The following is an 18,625-nucleotide window of genomic DNA, read 5'->3' as shown; positions in this document are numbered from 1 at the left end:
ATGGCAATCCGACAATCTTTAGGGAGTATGAGCTTCCCCAATGAGGGAGGAGGAGAAATTATTAGCAGATTCCCTGCATAAACAGAGCTGGCTAGTTTGGAACCAGTAGAGAGGAGTGAGCAGCAAGGGAGTTGCTGCTGTTGTGTATATATATATATATTAGAGAGGAGTGAGCAGCAAGGGAGTTGCTGCTGCTGTATATGTTATTGTAAATAAATGTTATTTCTTTCTATCCTTCAACTCGTGCTGGATTCTTCGTGGCCCTAACAAAAATGGCTTAAAAGAAAGTCTGCAGCAGACACTTGAAACTTCATTTTATCTAACCTCAGCATAGGTCCTGAGGCCTGCCTATTGTGGACAATCAGCGAGCTTGTATGGGTGATGTGAGGGTTTTTAAAACTTAGTTACAGTGTTGTTTCTCCGAGACAGGCCTGCCACTTAGCCTGCCTTCTCACCAGCATGCTCCTACATCATTCCAGGATCACCCAGCCGAACTCCCTGGGTACTCCACCACTCTGGAACTAATATCCCAACTTCCAGACCCTTTATCCCAGGTTGGGTTTGCTCCAGTCAAACAGCTTAGTACAAAGCACCGAGTGAACAGATCTCTCAGCTGGATCTTCTCACAGCATGAGTGGCATTTCCACACCTGATTCCCCACAGCAGGTCAGGCTGCCTGAAGATTAGTGTGAATATTATGGGATGAAATTAATAGAATTTTTGATCGATCACTCACTTAATATCCATGCCTGCCCAAGTGTGGATTGTACAGGATGTCATCTCTAAAACCTGCTCCTTGGCTGACAAATGACAACATCAGCTCGGGATGTGTATCCTCAGATGTGTTTGACAATAGATCAGGAGAGGAAGACCCACAGCATCCAAGGCAGCGGTGATGATGTGCGGTGTGAGATCAAAACATGCACAGGAGAGAGGGGAAACACAGGAGCGAGGGTGATGGGAGGGAGGAGCAAAGAGATTGGAAAGAATGAACCAGTGCTTGGGAAGCGACTGTCACTCAGGTTGTGACTCTGGAACATGTGGAATTATACTGTATACTGTGACTTGGAAAGTGACTATTACTCAGGAAATGACTCTGGGAATTGTGTTGTAACAGTGAGTTGTCACTGACGCTGTGTCCTGGGGAGTGACGCTGTGTCTCGGGAGTGATGCTGTGACATGAGGAGTGATGCTATGATTCGTGGCGTGGTGCCGTGACTCGGGGAGTAACTGTTACGCAGGAAGTGGCTCAGGGAACTGGGGAGTAACGCTGTAACGAGAGTGATTCTGTGCCCAGGGCATAAATTGTGCTTGGGGAGTTCCTCTTACTTGAGAGGTAACAATGACTCAGAGATTGGGTTAAAAGCAACCAATTCTGAGGAAATAAAATAAGGGCTATTTGATCGTGGGATTTCAGCAGCGGTGGTGTGTGGGGAGGGGGCAACGGATGACTGGGGGGGATAGTGGTAGGGGGCCGTCAATTGATGAGGGAGGAAGCGAGTTATTACCTAACCTGCTGAATTTTTCCGGTACCCTCTGCACGTGTGTCAATTGCATCACCGAACACAATGACAACACCATCTTCCTGATTCTGTGTTGTAAATACTCTGGAATGTTCATTTAGTTCCATTTATTTCTGGCAGTGTTTTTTTATGCTTCTGTTATCACAACACCCTGGGCTAGTGCGCAGTCAATTCCAGCCTCATTTGATTCAGAGTTGCAACACAGATAAAAATAGATTTTATTTATAATACCCAAGCTCTTTGGCTGAGCCCTAATAATCTGCAATCACCAAATTTGTAACTTTGACATAAGTGACCTTTCACGATGTACAGTATTATAATTAAACAGACAGAAAATATAACTACCTAATACCCCTTTCCGAAACCTGACTACCCCCAATCTTGATACACACACATAGACAAACAACACAGAAGAGAAAGGGGCAGTGCAAACGTAAAGAAAATATTGACAAATTAAAGATATTTGATGCACTGAGTTGATTTCCAGTCAATGTCTTTCTGAAGTCCAGATTACATTTGGTGCTTCCTTCTGGGCATCAGATGGTTTTCTCTGGCAAAGTTGTTCACCTTCTCTGCAGACTCTGCACCATTTCAAGTTCACAGTAAAGATGTACCAGGCACTCACTGGTTTTAGAACAGTAGAGCAGTTCTTTCATTTCAGCAGCAAGAGAGAGACAGCGTTCCTTTCACTTCGAAGGTCTAAATACTTCTCACCAGTTCTCTCAGAAAGCATCACATGGGAACAAATCACTGATCGTTGTCAGGCAGAACAGTATCACTGGCCAACCCACCAGTTGCCAGTTAACCAATCAAACCGACTTCGTCCAAAACCTGTTCCTAACCTTCACCCAGTGCCGAGGAGTCTTGCCTCTGCTCTCCAAAAACAAAACCTGGGAAAACAGGTTGTTTCAACTGAGTCTTCTCTTAAAGGCACATCCCAATTATGGGTCCACAGGCCAAAATTAATAAAAAGAAATGGGAACACAGGGAATGAACAGTAAGGACGCTTACACTGTCTTTAATATTATGTGTTAATATATTCATTTTAGTTTGTCATTATCATAGAATCCCTTCAGTGCAGAAGGAGCTCATTCGGCCCATCGAGTCTGCACTGGCCCTTGGAAAGAGCACCCTACTTAAGCCCATGCCTCCACTCTATCCCTGTAACCCTACCTAACCTTTTGGACATCATGGGGCAATTTAGCATGGCCAACCTTCACATCTTTGGACTGTGGGAGGAAACTGAAGCACTCGGAGGAAACCCATGCAGATACGGGGAGAAAGTGCGACAGGAAAGTGAGAGGTAACTCACGTACGTGGTCTCTGGGGCAATGTAAAGTCATTAATGACAGGTCTATCCTCCGAGGTACTGATTGAGGAGGTCTTGTGCTGCAGTGGGTAGTGTCCCTACCTCTGAGACAGAAGCTCTGGGTTTAAGTCCCACAGCAGGACTCGTTGACCAAGGAAGGTGCATTCATAACTCGGCCAAACACGTTGAGTATGAACCTGGAAAATCCTTCTAACATACCAATGGCTGGTGGTAAGAGTGGGAGAGACTCCTGGTCAGACAGGCTTAGTGTGGAATGGTGCCCCTCAAGCTGTATGCCTCTGGTGAGAGGGCAGTGACCTATTCCAGGAAAAAACTTCCTTTGGGAACCGATGAAGTGCCTTCGGCACCACTCAGTGCGGGAAGAGCAACAACTAAACGCCTATAGAGGTAGAAAGTTCTATCTACAGGAGCATCCTCTGCTTCTAGAAACTGTCCTTTTGCTGCTCGCAGTCAAAACAAAATATCAAAAAAGAAAGACTGAATTACAGCATCTGGGGTTGATTTGATTGGAAACAATCTGAAGGAAGAAGTGAACATTTGACAGGCATGAATACTATCTGAGTAATAGATGCTGGAACTACTGGAGGTAGACAAGCTGAGTGAAATGAGAGCTGCTGTACAACACATCAGACTGAAAGAAGCAGCAATGAAAGGTCAATACGTGAATAATTCTGCCATAATTCTTGTCACCAGCTGGGGCTGGTTTAGCACAGGGCTAAATCGCTGGCTTTGAAAGCAGACCAAGGCAGGCCAGCAGCACCGTTCAATTCCCGTACCAGCCTCCCCGATCAGGCGCCGGAATGTGGCGACTAGGGGCTTTTCACAGTAACTTCATTTGAAGCTTACTTGTGACAATAAGCGATTTTCATTTCATTTCATTCACATTGAAGTTGTAGCCAGGGCACAGTTAGAAACTTGGCGGAACATGAATCATTCTCAATCTCTTATGCTGAACAATCTCTCTCTCACATCCACAAAGTCCCATCTCTGATAAACAAATACCTGACTCCCTCTCGGACCAAATTCGCAGCTCGAGACCAGAGTCTGACTGGCTTCGATCTGGAAATCTGGCTCCCTCTCCATCAGTGACAGGCGATCTGGCCAATCTGCTTCAATTCCGGACCAATGTGAGGTAATGCATTTTGGAAGGTCTAATGCAGGTAGGGAATATACAGTGAATGGTAGAACCCTCAACAGTATTGAAAGTCAGAGAGATCTAGGTGTACAGGTCCACAGGTCACTGAAAGGGGCAACACAGGTGGAGAAGGTAGTCAAGAAGGCATACGGCATGCTTGCCTTCATTGGCCGGGGTATTGAGTATAAGAATTGGCAAGTCATGTTGCAGCTGTATAGAACCTTAGTTAGGCCACACTTAAGAGTTTAGTGTTCAATTCTGGTCGCCACACTACCAGAAGGTAGTGGCTTTAGAGAGGGTGCAGAAGAGATTTACCAGGATGTTGCCTGGTATGCAGGGCATTAGCTATGAGGAGCGGTTGAATAAACTCGGTTTGTTCTCGCTGGAACGACGGAGGTTGAGGGGCGACCTGATAGAGGTCTACAAAATTATGAGGGGCATAGACAGAGTGGATAGTCAGAGGGTAGAGGGGTCAATTACTAGGGGGCACAGGTTTAAGCTGTGAGGGGCAAGGTTTAGAGTAGATGTACGAGGCAAGTTTGTTTACACAGAGCGTAGTGGGTCCCTGGAACTCGCTGCCGGAGGAGGTGGTGGAAGCAGGGACGATAGTGACATTTAAGGGGCATCTTGACAAATACATGAATAGGATGGGAATAGAGGGATACGGTCCCAGGAAGTGTAGAAGATTGTAGTTTAGTCGGGCAGCATGGTTGGCACGGGCTTGGAGGGCCGAAGGGCCTGTTCCTGTGCTGTACTTTTCTTTGTTCTTTGTAATTCGGAACTAAAACACAGCTCTGATTATTTGAGCAGTGCCATCTTTGTATTGGCTGCTACCTCGTCCACAAAGGTAAGATAAAAATCACCGTAGTCCCAGATGACCATAGGCTGCTTTCTCCTTTGATGGGAAGAGCTGACTGCTTGTGATTTAACCTGAGGATCATCGCATGTCAGTCGAGTAGCAAATTTGAGAAGGTGGGGCTTTCATGAATAAACTCAGCCAGTATGGGAAATGACTCTGCATCACGAACCAGCTGTCCAGCATACTGAACTAATCCGACTCCCATTTCTAACTTACAAGGTAAACACTAAGACTGTTGGCAAAAAATGCCATCAGTACAGAGACAGATCATTCAGCCCATTTACTGTCTCCAGGTGCTTATGCTCTACATGATCTTTCTCTCCACCCATTTTATGCAGCAGGGGGCATGGGAACCTGGATTGTAGTTTTAGGGTAAGGGAGAATGAGAGTATAGAGGTCAGGAGCACAGACTTGACTTCGCAGGAGGGGGCCAGTGTTCAGGTAGGTGGTTTGAAGTGTGTCTACTTCAATGCCAGGAGTATACGAAATAAGGTAGGGGAATTGGCAGCATGGGTTGGTACCTGGGACTTCGATGTTGTGGCCATTTCGGAGACATGGATAGAGCAGGGACAGGAATGGATGTTGCAGGTTCCGGGGTTTAGGTGTTTTAGTAAGCTCAGAGAAGGAGGCAAAAGAGGGGGAGGTGTGGCGCTGCTAGTCAAGAGCAGTATTACGGTGGCGGAGAGGATGCTAGATGGGGACTCTTCTTCTGAGGTAGTATGAGCTGAGGTTAGAAACAGGAAAGGAGAGGTCACCCTGTTGGGAGTTTTCTATAGGCCTCCAAATAGTTCTAGGGATGTAGAGGAAAGGATGGCGAAGATGATTCTGGATAAGAGCGAAAGTAACAGGGTAGTTATTATGGGAGACTTTAACTTTCCAAATATTGACTGGAAAAGATATAGTTTGAGTACATTAGATGGGTTGTTTTTTGTACAATGTGTGCAGGAGGGTTTCCTGACACAATATGTTAACAGGCCAACAAGAGGCGAGGCTACATTGGATTTGGTTTTGGGTAATGAACCAGGCCAGGTGTTAGATTTGGAGGTAGGTGAGCACTTTGGGGACAGTGACCACAATTCGGTGACGTTTACGTTAATGATGGAAAGGGATAAGTATACCCCGCAGGGCAAGAGTTATAGCTGCGGGAAGCGCAATTATGATGCCATTAGACATGACTTGGGGGGGGGGGTGTAGGTTGGAGAGGTAGGCTGCAAGTGTTGGGCACACTGGATATGTGGAGCTTGTTCAAGGAACAGCTACTGTGTGTTCTTGATAAGTACGTACCAGTCAGGCAGGGAGGAAGGCGTCGAGCGAGGGAACCGTGGTTTACCAAAGAAGTGGAATCCCTTGTTAAGAGGAAGAAGGAGGCCTATGTGAAGATGAGGTGTGAAGTTTCAGTTGGGGCGCTTGATAGTTACAAGGTAGCGAGGAAGGATCTAAAGAGAGAGCTAAGACGAGCAAGGAGGGGACATGAGAAGTATTTGGCAGGTAGGATCAAGGAAAACCCAAAAGCTTTCTATAGGTATGTCAGGAATAAAAGAATGACTAGGGTAAGAGTCGGGCTAGTCAAGGACAGGGATGGGAAGTTGTGTGTGGAGTCTGAAGAGATAGGCGAGATACTAAATGAATATTTTTTGTCAGTATTCTCTCAGGAAAAAGAGAATGTTGTGGAGGAGAATGCTGAGACCCAGGCTATTAGAATAGATGGCATTGAGGTACGTAGGGAAGAGGTGTTGGCAATTCTGGACAGGCTGAAAATAGATAAGTCCCCGGGGCCTGATGGGATTTATCCTAGGATTCTCTGGGAAGCCAGGGAAGAGATTGCTGAGCCTTTGGCTTTGATTTTTATGTCATCATTGGCTACAGGAATAGTGCCAGAGGACTGGAGGATAGCAAATGTGGTTCCTTTGTTCAAGAAGGGGAGTAGAGACAACCCCGGCAACTATAGACCGGTGAGCCTCACGTCTGTTGTGGGTAAAGTCTTGGAGGGGATTATAAGAGACAAGATTTATAATCATCTAGATAGGAATAATATGATTAGGGATAGTCAGCATGGCTTTGTGAAGGGTAGGTCATGCCTCACAAACCTTATTGAGTTCTTTGAGAAGGTGACTGAACAGGTAGACGAGGGTAGAGCAGTTGATATGGTGTATATGGATTTCAGTAAAGCGTTTGATAAGGTTCCCCACGGTAGGCTATTGCAGAAAATATGGAGGCTGGGGATTGAGGGTGATTTAGAGATGTGGATCAGAAATTGACTAGCCGAAAGAAGACAGAGGGTGGTGGTTGATGGGAAATGTTCAGAATGGAGTTCAGTTACAAGTGGCGTACCACAAGGATCTGTTCTGGGGCCGTTGCTGTTTGTCATTTTTATAAATGACCTAGAGGAGGGCGCAGAAGCGTGGGTGAATAAATTTGCAGACGACACTAAAGTCGGTGGTGTTGTCGACAGTGCGGAAGGATGTTGCAAGTTACAGAGGGACATAGATAAGCTGCAGAGCTGGGCTGAGAGGTGGCAAATGGAGTTTAATGTAGAGAAGTGTGAGGTGATTCACTTTGGAAGGAATAACAGGGATGCGGAATATTTGGCTAATGGTAAAATTCTTGGAAGTGTGGCTGAGCAGAGGGATCTGGTGTCCATGTACATAGATCCCTGAAAGTTGCCACCCAGGTTGATAGGGTTGTGAAGAAGGCCTATGGAATGTTGGCCTTTATTGGTAGAGGGATTGAGTTCCGGAGTCATGAGGTCATGTTGCAGCTATACAAAACTCTGGTACGGCCGCATTTGGAGTATTGCGTACAGTTCTGGTCACCTCATTATAGGAAGGACGTGGAAGCTTTGGAACGGGTGCAGAGGAGATTTACCAGGATGTTGCCTGGTATGGAGGGAAAATCTTATGAGGAAAGGCTGATGGACTTGAGGTTGTTTTCGTTAGAGAGAAGAAGGTTAAGAGGAGACTTAATAGAGGCATACAAAATGATCAGGGGGTTAGATAGGGTGGACAGTGAGAGCCTTCTCCCGCGGATGGAAATGGTTAGCACGAGGGGACGTAGCCTTAAACTGAGGGGTAATAGATATAGGACAGAGGTCAGAGGTAGGTTCTTTACGCAAAGAGTGGTGAGGCCGTGGAATGCCCTACCTGCAACAGTAGTGAACTCGCCAACATTGAGGGCATTTAAAAGTTTATTGGATAAACATATGGATGATAATGGCATAGTGTAGGTTAGATGGCTTTTGTTTTTTGACTTCCCATGTCGGTGCAACATCGTGGGCCGAAGGGCCTGTACTGCGCTGTATCGTTCTATGTTCTATCTCACTCTATCAACAGATCCTTCACTTCTTTTCTTGGTCATCTACTTACCTGTTTCCGATCAAATACATAAAAAGCTATTTGCCTCAACCATTCCCTGTGGGAGCAAGCTCTACATTCTGATAATTCTCTTGGGGAAGAATTTCTCTGGAATTCATTGGATTTCTGATCGACCATCTTATATTTATGGACTCGAGTTTTGGACTCCTCTACATAAGTGAGAACATGGGCGAGATTTACCAACAACACCTCTGGTGTTTTTTGGTGGGGGAGGCCACCTGCCAGCGGGATGACAGCACCCTCACCGCCGGGAAACCCGTGTACCAGCGTGGGACTGGAATTTCTCGCCGGCGTGAACAGCCAGTAAATCACACCCATCGTCTCTCCATTTACTCCCGGATTCTTAATTTTATAATTTTAAAGATTTCTATCATTTCCCTCTCAGCCTTCTCTTTTCTGGGGAAAATCAGTCTTTCCTGATTGTTCCAATCTCCCAACATTATCCTTACCAATTGTTTTGCACCTTGTCCAGTTTCTTCGTGTCCTTTTTCATATATGTTGATGTCAAATATGTTGATCTGAACTGTGCACAGCTCTCCAAGTGTGGTATAAACAGGGTTCCAGACAATTTCAACATTCTCTGCTTTTCAATTCTATTCCTCAAAGAAATGGACTTATGTTATTTTTTGATTTTATTCATAAACTGTCCATATTGTTACTTTTAATGATTGATGAATCTGTAGTTCTGCCCTTGCACAACTTGTAAATATGGCCTTTGGTCCTCCCTAACCTCTCCAATTGAAATAATTTGTCCACATGGAGTCATGAAGCCAAATAGTTGTTATCTTCAAATCTGCAACAAATCAGCCCATAGTCACCACTTCCCGAAAGAGCACAGAGCCAGCTCTTCAGACCCAATGGAACAAAATACTGTGAATGCTGGAAATGTGATAGAGATTCAGAAATTGCTGGAAATGCTCAGGTCAGGAAAGATCTGTGGAGAGAGAAGCAACCTCTCTGCAGCCTTTGAAATGCCCGACCACACTAAGCTCCTCCTGCAACTCTTCTATGTTGTCCAATCAGTGGGGCTGCTATGACTTGTTGCGCTTTTTCATCTTCAGTTGTATTCAGAGAATTTGCTGCAATGGTGAACCTTCCCACCGCCATTGCTCTGGTTCTTACCAAGGGTCAGTCTCTGCTTTTCAATTCGATTAGGCCGCCCGGGCTCGCGCTTCCTCACATTCCAACTGGGCGCCAACCGTCGCAGCGCATGGGAAAACTACAACTCCCATCAGGCACCGCAGGCTCCCCCACCCCCATTTCCACACTGCCGTCCTTCACTTCGTAGGGCCCTGGGCTAAATGCAGCATGGATAACGTAGTTTGGACCAGGTGAGCCTCTGCGAATTGCGAAATCCAGTGACTAGAAATGGCAATATGTCAATATTTCTGTCATTTGATTGGCGACTGGAGCCGTCAGTGAGACAGCCGAGCTGTTTAATGGACTGTTGGATATTGAATGTGTTTATTGGAAACATTTCCCTTCTGATTTACAGGCTGAGTTTTGTTGATGGGTGATTACTGAATATGAAGATGAGGTGTAATTATCTGGGAGGAGCAGGAACACATTTATTGAAATGTATTTTAACTCTTTAAAGGTTTTACCTGAACCTTCCTTAGAAGCGTGAGCTTGGATTTGTCAGTTTTGCTCAGTGCTGTGTCTGAGAGCTGAATTTGGGGTGTGCAGTCTGAGTGAGAGCAATGTAATAATTTCCCAGGATAAACCAGAACCCTTCAATCAACTACACTGAAACAATATTTTCCTTAGCTTCCAGCCCAGTGTGTTTTCTTCAGATAATTCTGCAAAACAAGGGAAGAAATTTCAAAATCACCATTCAATTAACGCTTCTCCTGAGTGTTTTTTATATTAAACATATACTCTGAAGGGTCTGAACCAGCTAGTCTCAAACTCATAGCAAATTGAGAGCCCATTTAACACTTCACCTGACTGTCTTTGCCATTGCCCTTATGGTGCCTGAGAAGTTGGGGTCTGGGCAGAGGAAAGAACCTAGCCGTAGCTGCATGTGGTCACTATTCAGTGTCCCTGCTGAAAACTGTAACAATCAAGTGAGAAAAAAGAAAGGATTTGTATCTGATCTTTCACATGGGAAGAGCAGATGGGCAGCACGGTAGCAGAATGGTTAGCACTGCGGCTTCACAGCGCCAGAGTCCCAGGTTCGATTCCCGGCTGGGTCACTTTCTGTGCGGAGTCTGCACTTTCACCGCATGTCTGTGTGGGTTTCCTCCGGGTGCTCTGGTTTCCTCCCACTAATTTGGAAATTCTTAATTCTCCCTCCGTGTACCCGAACAGGCGCCAGAATGTGGCGACTAGGGCCTTTTCCCAGTAACTTCATTGCAACATAAGCCTACTTATGACAATAAAGATTAATATATAATATAATAATATGGAATAGTCTCTTACTGAGAAGGCAGTTGCACAGTGATATTTCTACTGGTCAAATATTCTGGAGACCCAGAGTAATGCTCTGGGGACTTGGGTTGGAATCTCACCATGGCAGATGTTGACATTGGTGTTCAATAAAATTGTGGAATCTAATGATGCATGAAAACCATTGTTGATAAGAATGGCACGCTGGTGCAGTGGTTAGCACTGCTGCTTCACGCCACCGAGGACCCAGGTTTGATCCCCGCCCCGGGTTACTGTCCGTGTGGAATTTGCACATTCTCCCCGTGTCTGCATGAGTCTCACCCCATCCCAGTAACCCCACTCAATCCTTTTGAACACGAAGGGCAATTTAGCATGCCGAATCCACCTAACCTGCTCATCTTTGGACTGTGGGAGGAAACCGGAGCATCCAGAGGAAACCCATGCAGGCATGGGGAGAATAAGCAGACTTCGTACAGACAGTGACCCAAGCCGGGAATCGAACCTGGGACTGTCGAGCTGTGAAGCAACAGTACTAACCTCTGTGCTACTGTGCTGCCCATTGTCGGTCATCGTAGAAAACATCTAGTTCTCTAATGTACGTTAAGGAAGGAAATTTGCCATCCCTACCTGGTCTGGCCAACATGTGATTCTGGACCAACAGTGATGTGATTAACTCTTAACTGCCCTCACAAGAACAATTAGGGATGGGCAATAAGTGTTCCAGCCATCGATGCCGTACATCCTGTGATGAATAAAAAAAACAGAGGAGTCAGCCCCTTCAGCAAAGGTTGAGAAGAAGTTGGAAGAAATCATGTTTTCTGTTTTACAGAAGGATTGCACTATACTACACCATAGAATACAGATAGACACCACAGATAAATCACCCAAGGAACAACTGCACAACTGTGGAAAGACATCCAGTACCTTCAAAACATTGCTCATCACTGAGAAGGTTTGGCAATGAAGCCATTTTCTGGAAATCAGCTGGGACAGGGGAAATTTGATATAGCACCAGATCTGAAACTGATCAGTGATTTGGAACCTTCCATCAGCACCAACCTTTCCAAAGGTTTGGCTCTGGGTGATTGGTCAGGGTGAGGCTGGGTTCCACGTGTGGTGGGAGCTTCAATTATTCATCAAGCCACATGAACCACTGACTTCTTCCTACAGGTGAGAGGCTGTTGTGGGTTGTGGGTGGAGGATCTGCACAACCTCTCCCGGTCTCTGATTTGACGTCTCACTGTGAACAGAAGGACAGGCACATGGCAGTGAAACTATTCAACTGTGAGGTGTGTGACAAATCATTCTCACACTTATCTTATTTGCGCCTCCATGAACCCAGTCATATAGGTGAGAAACCATTTATTTTGATAGGTGCAGGAAATCATTTGGCTCATACCAACCCACGTACAGGAGAGAAACCATTCACATGTGAGGCATGTCAGAAATCATTCTCACAGTTATCAATCCTTCATGCATACCAATTACTTCACACAGGGGGGAATCTGTATACCTGTGAGGTATAGGCCTTCACACTATCATCAACATTCTTGGTCCATCAGACAATTCAGACAGGAAGAAGCTCTTCGAATGTGAGGTTTGTGAGAAAGGTTTCATGACTTCTATGAGGCTCCTGACAGACCAGAGGATTCATGCTGGGGAGAAACCCTTAAAGTGTGAGTTTTGTGAGATGTCTTTTATCCAAACTTCTGATCGCCTGACTCACCAGAGGATTCACACAGGGGAGAAGCTCTTCAAATGTGAATTATTTGACCGATCCTTCACACTCATTAACGCTGGTACAACACCAATATATTCACACTGGGAAAAAACTATTCAAGTGCAATGTGTGTGAGAAATTATTCTCATGGTCGTCTTACTTTCACATTGTGGTATTAGAACATAGAACGATACAGCGCAGTACAGGCCCTTCGGCCCACGATGTTGCACCGAAACAAAAGCCATCTAACCTACACTATGCCATTATCACACATATGCTTATAAATATAAACTTTTAAATGCCCTCAATGTTGGCGAGTTCACTATTGTTGCAGGTAGGGCATTCCACGACCTCACCACTCTTTGCGTAAAGAACCTACCTCTGACCTCTGTCCTATATCTATTACCCCTCAGTTTAAAGCTATGTCCCCTCGTGCCAGCCATTTCCATCCACGGGAGAAGGCTCTCACTGTCCACCCTATCTAACCCCCTGATCATTTTGTATGCCTCTATTAAGTCTCCTCTTAACCTTCTTCTCTCCAACGAAAACAACCTCAAGTCCATCAGCCTTTCCTCAGAAGATTTTCCCTCCATACCAGGCAACATCCTGGTAAATGTCCTCTGCACCCGCTCCAAAGCCTCCAGGTTCTTCCTATAATGAGGTGACCAGAACTGGACGCAATACTCCAAATGCGGCCGTACCAGAGTTTTGTACAGCTGCAACATGACCTCCTGACTCCAGAACTCAAACCCTCTACCAATAAAGGCCAACACTCCATAGACCTTCTTCACAACCCTATCAACCTGGGTGGCAACTTTCAGGAATCTATGTACATGGACACCTAGATCCCTCTGCTCATCCACACTTCCAAGAACTTTACCATTAGCCAAATATTCTGCATTCCTGTTATTCCTTCCAAAGTGAATCACCTCACACTTCTCTACATTAAACTCCATTTGCCACCTCTCAGCCCAACTCTGCAGTTTATCTATGTCCCTCTGTAACCTGCTACATCCTTCCTCACTGTCGACAACACCACCGACCTTAGTGTCGTCTGCAAATTTACTCACCCACCCTTCTGCGCCTTCCTCTAGGTCATTGATAAAAATGACAAACAGCAACGGCCCCAGAACAGATCCTTGTGGTATGCCACTTGTAACTGAACTCCATTCTGAACATTTCCCATCAACCACTACCCTCTGTCTTCTTTCAGCTAGCCAATTTCTGATCCACATCTCTAAATCACCCTCAATCCCCAGCCTCCGTATTTTCTGCAATAGCCTACCGTGGGGAACCTTATCAAACGCTTTACTGAAATCCATATACACCACATCAACTGCTCTACCCTCGTCTACCTGTTCAGTCACCTTCTCAAAGAACTCGATAAGGTTTGTGAGGCATGACCTACCCTTTACAAAGCCATGCTGACTATCCCTGATCATATTATTCCTATCTAGATGATTATAAATCTTGTCTCTTATAATCCCCTCCAAGACTTTACGCACTACAGACGTGAGGCTCACCGGTCTATAGTTGCCGGGGTTGTCTCTGCTCCCCTTTTTAAGACCATAAGACCATAAGACATAGGAGTGGAAGTAAGGCCATTCGGCCCATCGAGTCCACTCCGCCATTCAATCATGGCTGATTTCAACTCCATTTACCCGCTCTCTCTCCATCGCCCTTAATTCCTCAAGAAATCAAGAATTTATCAACTTCTGTCTTAAAGACACTCAACGTCCCGGCCTCCACTGCCCTCTGTGGCAATGAATTCCACAGACCCACCGCTCTCTGGCTGAAGAAATTTCTCCTCATCTCTGTTCTAAAGTGACTCCCTTTTATTCTAAGGCTGTGCCCCCGGGTCCTGGTCTCCCCTGCTAATGGAAACAACTTCCCTACATCCACTCTATCTAAGCCATTCATTATCTTGTAAGTTTCTATTAGATCTCCCCTCAACCTCCTAAACTCCAATGAATATAATCCCAGGATCCTCAGACGTTCATCGTATGTTAGGCCTACCATTCCTGGGATCATCCGTGTGAATCTCCGCTGGACCCGCTCCAGTGCCAGTATGTCCTTCCTGAGATGTGGGGCCCAAAATTGCTCACAGTATTCTAAATGGGGCCTAACTAATGCTTTATAAAGCTTCAGAAGTACATCCCTGCTTTTATATTCCAAGCCTCTTGAGATGAATGACAACATTGCATTTGCTTTCTTAATTACGGACTCAACCTGCAGGTTTACCTTTAGAGAATCCTGGACTAGGACTCCCAAGTCCCTTTGCACTTCAGCATTATGAATTTTGTCACCGTTTAGAAAATAGTCCATGCCTCTATTCTTTTTTCCAAAGTGCAAGACCTCGCACTTGCCCACGTTGAATTTCATCAGCCATTTCTTGGACCACTCTCCTAAACTGTCTAAATCTTTCTGCAGCCTCCCCACCTCCTCCATACTACCTGCCCCTCCACCTATCTTTGTATCATCGGCAAACTTAGCCAGAATGGCCCCAGTCCCGTCATCTAGATCGTTAATATATAAAGAGAACAGCTGTGGCCCCAACACTGAACCCTGCGGGACACCACTCGTCACCGGTTGCCATTCCGAAAAAGAACCTTTTATCCCAACTCTCTGCCTTCTGCCTGACAGCCAATCATCAATCCATGTTAGTACCTTGCCTCGAATACCATGGGCCCTTATTTTACTCAGCAGTCTCCCGTGAGGCACCTTATCAAAGGCCTTTTGGAAGTCAAGATAGATAACATCCATTGGCTCTGCTTGGTCTAACCTATTTGTTATCTCTTCAAAGAACTCTAACAGGTTTGTCAGGCACGACCTCCCCTTACTAAATCCATGCTGACTTGTCCTAATCTGACCCTGCACTTCCAAGAATTTAGAAATCTCATCCATAACAATGGATTCTAGAATCTTGCCAACAACCGAGGTTAGGCTAATTGGCCTATACTTTTCCATCTTTTTCCTTGTTCCCTTCTTGAACAGTTACAACAGCGATTTTCCAATCCTCTGGGACTTTCCCGGACTCCAGTGACTTTTGAAAGATCATAACTAACGCCTCCACTATTTCTTCAGCTATCTCCTTTAGAACTCTAGGATGTAGTCCATCTGGGCCCGGAGATTTATCAATTTTTAGACCTCTTAGTTTCTCTAGCATTTTCTCCTTTGTGATGGCTACCATATTCAACTCTGCCCCCTGACTCTCCGGAATTGGTGGGATATTACTCATGTCTTCCACTGTGAAGACTGACGCAAAGTACTTATTTAGTTCCTCAGCTATTTCCTTGTCTCCCATCACAAAATTACCAGCGTCATTTTGGAGCGGCCCAATGTCAACTTTTGCCTCCCGTTTGTTTTTAATGTATTTAAAGAAACTTTTACTATCATTCCTAATGTTACTAGCTAGCCTACCTTCATATTTGATCCTCTCTTTCCTTATTTCCCTCTTTGTTATCCTCTGTTTGTTTTTGTAGCCTTCCCAATCTTCTGACTTCCCACTACTCTTTGCCACATTATAGGCTTTCTCTTTTGCTTTGATGCATTCCCTAACTTCCTTTGTCAGCCATGGCTGCCTAATCCACCCTCTGATAACCTTTCTTTTCTTTGGGATGAACCTCTGCACTGTGTCCTCAATTACTCCCAGAAACTCCTGCCATTGCTGTTCTACTGTCTTTCCCACTAGGCTCTGCTCCCAGTCGATTTTCGTCAGTTCCTCCCTCATGCCCCTGTAGTTATCTTTATTTAACTGTAACACCTTTACATCTGATTCTACCTTCTTTCTTTCAAATTGGAGATTAAATTCTACCATATTATGATCACTGCCTCCTAAGTGCTCCCTTACTTGAAGATCTTTAATCAAGTCTGGCTCATGACATAACACTAAGTCCAGAATGGCCTGTTCCCTCGTGGGCTCCATCACAAGCTGTTCCAAAAAGCCCTCCTGTAAACATTCAATGAATTCCCTTTCCTTTGGTCCACTGGCAGCATTATTTACCCAGTCCACCTGCATATTGAAGTCCCCCATGATCACTGTGACCTTGCCTTTCTGACATGCACTTTCTATTTCGTAGTGCATTTTGTGCCCCCGGTCCTGACCACTGTTAGAAGGCCTGTACATAACTCCCATTATGGTTTTTTTGCCTTTGTGGTTCCTCAACTCTACCCACACAGACTCCACATCATCTGACCCTATGTCATTTAGTGCTATTGATTTAATTTCATTCCTAATTAACAAGGCAACCCCGCCCCCTCTGCCCACCTCCCTGTCTTTTCGATAGGTTGTGAATCCCTGGATGTTTAAATGCCAGTCCTGAACCCCCTGCAACCATGTCTCTGTGATGCCTACCACATCATACCTGCCAGTCACAATCTGGGCCACAAGCTCGTCTACCTTGTTCCGTACACTGCGCGCATTGAAATATAGCACCTTTAATTCTCTATTGACCGTCCCTTTTTGTTTTCTTAGTGTGGTGGACCTTGGTTTACTGAGCCTTTCCATACACTGTGTCATATTTTGTGGGATGGGGACTATCGTAACCTCTCCTGAGTTTTGTCTTTTCGTGCTTTTTTGTATTCCTAAGCAGCTACGCTTCCCACTGATTACTTCACCTCTTGGTTCCCTGACTTTCCCTTCCCCCCCCAATCTTTAGTTTAAAGTCCTATTGACCACCCTATTTATTCTTTTCGCCACAACACTGGTCCCAGCTCGGTTCAGGTGGAGACCATCCCAACGGTATAGGTCCCCCCTGTCCCAAAACTGATGCCAGTGTCCCATGAAAAGGAACCCCTCTTTCCCACACCACTCTTTCAGCCACGTGTTAACTTCCCTTATTCTTGCTCCCCTATGCCAATTTGCACGTGGCTCGGGCAGTAATCCGGAGATTATGACCCTTGAGGACCTGTTTTTTAATTTGAATCCTAGCTCTTTATAATCTCTAAACAGGTCCTCTTTCCTAGACTTGCCTATGTTGTTGGTACCGACATGGACCACAACAACTGGATCCTCCCCCTCCCTCTCCAGTATCCTTTCAAGCCGGTCAGAGATGTCCCGCACCCTAGCACCGGGCAGGCAACATACCATGCGGGACTCTTTATCCTGCTCACAAAGGATACTATCTATCCCCCTGATAATAGAATCCCCTACAACTACAACTTGCCTATTTACTCCCTCCCCTTGAATGGCCTGCTGAACCATGGTGCCTTGGTCAGCTGACTCATCCTTCCTGCAGCCCTGTTCGCCATCCACACAGGGAGCAAGTGCCTCATACCTGCTGGACAGAGTCAAGGGCTAAGGCTCCTGAGTTCCTGACTGCTGGTTCCCTTTACCTGCCTGACTTGCAGTCACACCCTGCTGTCCCTGGCCACTGGCAGGATTTAAACTACTTACTCTGACAGGTGTGACTGCCTCCTGAAACACAGTGTCCAGGTAAGTCTCCCCCTCCCGGATGTGCCTCAGTGTTTGAAGCTCAGACTCCAGCTCATCAACTCTGAGCCGGAGCTCTTCGAGCAGCCAACAAATGGACCACATTTGCTATCCTCCAGTCCTCTGGCACTATTCCTGTAGCCAATGATGAACATAAAAATCAAAGCCAAAGGTCCAGCAATCTCTTCCCTGGCCTCCCAGAGAATCCTAGGATAAATCCCATCAGGCCCCGGGGACTTATCTATTTTCAGCCTGTCCAGAATTGCCAACACCTCTTCCCTACGTACCTCAATGCCATCTATTCTAATAGCCTGGGTCTCAGCATTCTCCTCCACAACATTATCTTTTTCCTGAGTGAATACTGACGAAAAATATTCATTTAGTATCTCGCCTATCTCTTCAGACTCCACACACAACTTCCCATCCCTGTCCTTGACTGGTCCTACTCTTACCCTAGTCATTCGCTTATTCCTGACATACCTATAGAAAGCTTTTGGGTTTTCCTTGATCCTACCTGCCAAATACTTCTCATGTCCCCTCCTTGCTCGTCTTAGCTCTCTCTTTAGATCCTTCCTCGCTACCTTGTAACTATCCATCGCCCCAACTGAAACTTCACACCTCATCTCCACTTCTTTGGTAAACCACGGTTCCCTCGCTCTAAGCCTTCCTCCCTGCCTGACCGGTACGTACTTATCAAGAACACGCAGTAGCTGATCCTTGAACAAGCTCCACTTATCCAGTGTGCCCAACACTTGCAGTCTACTTCTCCAACCTATCCCCCCCAAGTCACGTCTAATGGCATCATAATTGCCCTTCCCCCAGCTATAACTCTTGCCCTGCGGTGTATACTTATCCCTTTCCATCACTA

General features: G+C 45.7%; 1 protein-coding gene and 1 long non-coding RNA gene across 3 annotated transcripts in view; one reads left to right on the top strand and one right to left on the bottom strand.

Annotated features, from left to right (window-relative positions):
- The window catches only part of LOC140389061 (uncharacterized), an 81,237-nt gene that overhangs the window by 26,120 nt on the left and 36,492 nt on the right, over nucleotides 1–18,625 (top strand). The window lies entirely within an intron of this gene.
- The window catches only part of LOC140390108 (uncharacterized), a 35,467-nt gene continuing 25,401 nt past the window's right edge, over nucleotides 8,560–18,625 (bottom strand). The window contains exons 2-3 of one of the 2 annotated variants that reach the window (XR_011934559.1): nucleotides 11,234–11,348; nucleotides 8,560–8,811 (exon numbers count right to left, since the gene is read on the bottom strand). This is a non-coding gene — a long non-coding RNA (uncharacterized lncRNA). Of the gene's footprint in view, nucleotides 8,812–9,475; nucleotides 10,018–11,233; nucleotides 11,349–18,625 lie in introns of those variants that run through there. The other variant, XR_011934558.1, reaches the window with a different exon arrangement.

This window comes from Scyliorhinus torazame, chromosome 14, assembly GCF_047496885.1.
Source record: "Scyliorhinus torazame isolate Kashiwa2021f chromosome 14, sScyTor2.1, whole genome shotgun sequence".
Taxonomy (NCBI): Eukaryota; Metazoa; Chordata; class Chondrichthyes; order Carcharhiniformes; family Scyliorhinidae; genus Scyliorhinus; species Scyliorhinus torazame.
The sequence above is the reverse complement of the archived record's forward strand: the minus strand, read 5'-3'. Positions and strand labels throughout refer to the sequence as shown.